The following is a 5,205-nucleotide window of genomic DNA, read 5'->3' on the forward strand; positions in this document are numbered from 1 at the left end:
TCCATACAACTCAATGGAAAATCTGATGTCATTTCGACTAGTCAGAATGTAATTAGAGATATCTCGAATAGGTATTTTGACTAGTCAAAATACAATTAGAGATATCTTAAATTGCTAAAACGTCTAGTCATAAAACAATTTGAGATATCTCGAACGTAAGGGCGGTAAAACCGAATTTATGTTAAAACGGCTTGCCATATTGTTTGTCACATCTGGTTTTCTATACTGAGTTCGACATTCCTATTGAACTTGAGTTCTGGTCAGTGATTCGCTGCAAAAACGGAACTGAAAATAAGTAACATTTTCTTAAAATGAGCATTTTCTGTCCTTGATTTGAGCAGATAAATAAGATGATCTGCCAATGGAATAAGATTTTTGCATTTAAAATAGGATCAACTGATATCTATTGTCTTATTTCAAGTGCAGTATGTCTAATTATCTTATTTTAGGGGTCAAAATACTTTCCATTGGCAAATAACGTTATTTACCTGCTCAAATCTAGGACAAAAACACAAATTTTAAGGAAAATTTTTACTTATTTTTAGATCTGTTTTTGCAGTGTTGTTCTTTCATCCTTGTATTTCTCTGTGAATATCCCGTTTATTTATCTTTCAGTGCAGTAATTTCTACCCATGTCCCCTCAGTTCTTCGTTTCATGTGCTGAATCCGTTGCATTGTGTTGATTATACTGTACCTGATCCCGGTCGCAGTGGTCACCTCCTCTCTGTTTCCAGTCACTCCTTTGCAGATCCTCTCCTTTGGTCCCGCTCGTTTATAAATCAGAGTTGAACTGCGAATTGTGATCTGTTCATTGTGCTTTTTCCTGTTTATTTTTCTATTTCTTTCAATAAATATCTTTAAACCTGAGACTACCGTGCTACTGTTAGCATTTGGGTCCTCCCCACCGTTAAACATGATACTGATATTTTCTAATCAGTATCTGCGGCCTCCACAGAACCACTGTATTAATGCTTAACTGAGATGAATGCTATAGATTACTTCTTAATTGGATTTTATTTATCCGTATTATTGTGAGGGGGGGTTGAATACAAATGCGCACAATTTTCTCACATAAAAATCATTAGAAACATACCCTGAACTTATGAAGTTCTCACCCTGGTTCATATGATAAATGATCAAAATTTACCAGCTTTTTGTTTTTTAATAGAAAACCCATTTCAATCCTCTTATGTGATTACCGTGAGCCTCTCAATGGCTTTAGCCTATTTCTCGACCTGATTATATATTTTGCGATCATCAACCTGTTCCTGCTTTTTTCCCCCCAGATGATTGTTGTTGTTGCAGACAGAAATGTGTTAGTCTGTAAAAAAAGGAAACAGTTATAATAAAAAATAAAAAAAAATCACCAAAAACCTTGAAAAGATTATCTTCCAAGAGGAAGCTGGATGACGTGGATGCTTGTTTCTGGGAATGGTTATACACCGACTGCTCGATTGTTCTCAGAACAACTTTTGTCCCATTAAATAGAAACCTTGGAGGGTTTCTATTTCATGTTGATATTTAAACCTTCGATCAGAGGGACACCAGTAAAGAGTAAATTTGGGAGCAGCTTGGAGCTTGGTGTCCATAATGTCTACAAAATGCAGTAAAATTAGTTTTTCAAATTTAATTGAATTTAGCATTAAATTATAAGTATGAAGTATTTATCAGCACTTTTTTTTCTCACTGATGCAGTTCCATGCTGAGAAATGTACCGCCTCCATTTGTGAACAAGTTCCTTTAGTGTTTGAATCAACACAATGGAAAGAAACGCGTTATTGTCTTGAACTGGTCAAAACCACAATAATTAACTCCCACTGGGGTTTCCAATATAATCACGCTGTGTTCAGGTTGACTCTGAGGTTCTTGCTACATTTTGTAAGCACCACATGAAGGTAAGCACAGAATTATTCAAAGCCCTGAAATATTTAGGTTTAAAGTAATCATGTTTCTTCTGAATGGAGGAAATCTTAACATTTAAGGGCGGCGCAGCCAGAGATCCGACTTGAATATGATCTGTGGAGGGAGCTGAAGATTAGGGTGATGGCAAGGAGGCCTTCCAGCCTCGAAGAATCGTGAAAAATATCAGTTTAAAATCTGGCAAATCTGGTCTGCAATTATCAGATTGTTCAATTGTTTACTGAAATGGGAAGAAATAATTTTCAGAATGGCATTATTTTTTATTAAATGTAAAACGTTTTTTAAGTGAATACCACTTTACAGTGTCTTATCTTTAAAGAGACGTTGGTCTCCTGAAAAGTAATTATCAGTTTTCCTGATGAATTTCTGACCTAAATCAGAAACACTTCCATATATTTTGTACTAGATAGTCTTACTATCAAGCCAAACTCCCATCTAGACATTTTCTAAACTTATCGAAACCCCAAGTTTGAATGACGAAATGTAAATGTGCCGACACAGCTCAATAATCCAGGTCAAAAAAAATTTAATAAAAAAACTGATTAAGTCCTCTGAATGGGTTCCTCACCAAGAGACTTCTTCAATCTGAAGAGTTAGTGATAACTTTTAAGCAATACTTTTGCATAGGGGCTCAACGGATTAATTGGTATAATCAAAACATATGCTCACGTGCAAAGGAGGTGATTCAGGCTGATAACCAGTCGTTAGTGCTCTGATGGCCGCCTGTTATTCCCAGAGGGCAGGATCACGCTCGAAATAACAGCATTGTAAAAAGGGAGACGATTGACCTGGATAATCTTGGGGGATGAAGTCATAATTTTATGAGAATAAAGTCATAATCTTATAAGAGCTCTTACAAAAAAGTGCAGGAAATACAAAATCTGTTACGCACAACAGCATCATATCAGCTCGTGACCCCTGGCCTAATGAGACTCTGGTTAAGATAAAAGACTGGTATTGTGGCAGCAAGCCGTTAATTGCTTGTAAATAAATAAATAATAACCAGAAGACAGCATAAAGCTGACCAACCAAGTTTGGACTAAAACACTGCTTCTAGGTATCTTATCCCCCAACTCCTGGCAAAATGAACCAAACCATTTTGGCTCTAGAAGTGCTTGAAAACATCATATCCCTCAAATACAAAAATATGAAACATCAGAAAGAGAGAAATCCCTTTTCTAGGAAAGAAAAAAAAAACTAATGCTTGTTGGGGATGAACAGAGTTTTTTTTTTTTTTTTAAAGACAGGCAGGCGAGCGAGGGATTATTACATCCTCTATCAGAAGTCCAATGGAGGAGGGAAATAATCCACAAGCTGCGGGAGAAAGACTGGGACAAAGAAGAAAAGATGAGAAAGGAGGACAGAAAATGAGACCCTGAGAAGTTTGAAGAATCAAAAACGCTGTAGAGAGGAAGGTTAGAAGTGGAACAGAAGTAGAAGGAGGAGGTATCTGAATTTGCTAGGTGCCTTGGGACTGGTAAATCTGTCAGTATTGATGGTGTTTATCTCCTGCGGGGGTTTACGGAGAAGTTTAACACCGCTGGAAAGTGGAGCTGACAGATAACCAATAACAAGCTCTGACTGATGCGCACACAGAGCAGCGGGAGAGGGTTGTAGGTAACACACACACTCTGAAAAATAATCCTCTGATAGATGATGAACTGACTCAGGCTGCACATCTGAACAACAGCGAGCGTCACAAACCAGCGTCTGTAAAAGAAGTTCAGTCTGTGCTTCCAGGCTGCAACCCACAGATAAAATATATAAAAAGTGAGCCGACGGGACGGGACTGTTCAGAAGGGAGACAAAGGAAGCAATCTCCCCTCAAATGAATATTTGATGAGGAGGTTGATATGCTCCGATGAAACATCATGAACACACACAGAAGCATTAGTGCGGAGTCACAGTAACACGCTCAGGCATCAGCACAGACACGTGAACTTCCAGCGATCCAGCTCTTACATCAGGGGATGATACACTGCTTTAATATCTGTTTGCTTTAATCAGTTCACGTTAATGGAGATTATTCCTGCCAGGCGGCTCAAGGTTCAGAAAGAAAATGTCAGTGAGTAATTTACAAAAAAAAACGCAAGCGAGGGCAACAACTTTCCTCGTCACGGAACTACAGAGAGAACCAGATTTTTACATAAACATATTTACACACTAGCATTTACATGCTGTATAAAATAGACATTTCCCCTCACTGTCTTTGAATCAGTCTAAATTTCTCCTACTTCACTTCAGATAAGATTAACGCAATTATTTCTATTTCTTAAATGCCAGATTAATTGTTTAGAGAATTTCTTATAGCCGTCTTGAGATTTAGAACTTAGATTCTAAAATAAAGTGTCAAATATGAAAAATCTACATTTATTTCATATTTGACACTCCTTCATTGTTCTTGTCAGCCTTCTGGTTTCCATCTTGCTTTGGATTTTTTTTTTTCGACGTTTGATCTGGTGCCTTTGTGCTAAAAGACAATTTCTATGTTTTGTGATCGCTCTGCAAGTTGTAGCTTTAGATTTATAATGCAAATGACCAAAAGCCAAGCAAATCCTTCGGCGACAGCTGAAGTTTATTTTATACTTATGTTGGGCGTAGTTACGCAACCAGGCAGTTGTACCTTTTTGGCTTTTTAGATTTTCTTCCTTAACACTTTTTTCAGTTGAATTACAAAGAATAAATATCACATTTAAGATAGAAAAACTTTTTTAAATGGTTCGTCATCTCATTATTTATATCACAAAACGAAGGCCTTCAAGCATTTTTATATCGCTAGTAGATTAAATGACCAATAGCTAAATGGGAAAAAGACCTTCATATTTCATGTTTTATGAAAACAGATTTTGTCTCCTGCTGCTTCTAAGCAGGTGTGATAAACCATTTTACATCCTGTACCAAGCACAAAAAAAAAAAAAAACTCAATATGTTCATGAAAATAAAATTCTGCATCTGAATAAATACGGCACTTATTCTCAAGGTGGACAAAAACACGACTCTGCATGAAAGGCACTCGGTTTACCTGAAGACAAGACTTCACATTTCACATTTGCTCAACAGGAAACGGAGGAAAAACAAACGAGGCGAAAACGTTCGGCTTCCAGTCGGCGCGTCCATCAAGAGAAAACATCTTTCGTGGCTGCAGTCTGCGGAGACGATAAGTCTCACTGATGGAGGGGAGCAGGGTCAGCCTGAGCGTGTTTACGCTGAGATCTGCTGAAAAGCTTGGAAACAAGCGACATGGAGTAATTTATCTATCAGATGATCAAAAGGGAAAAAAAAAAA

The sequence above is a fragment of the Fundulus heteroclitus genome, chromosome 5 (assembly GCF_011125445.2).
Source record: "Fundulus heteroclitus isolate FHET01 chromosome 5, MU-UCD_Fhet_4.1, whole genome shotgun sequence".
Taxonomy (NCBI): domain Eukaryota; kingdom Metazoa; phylum Chordata; class Actinopteri; order Cyprinodontiformes; family Fundulidae; genus Fundulus; species Fundulus heteroclitus.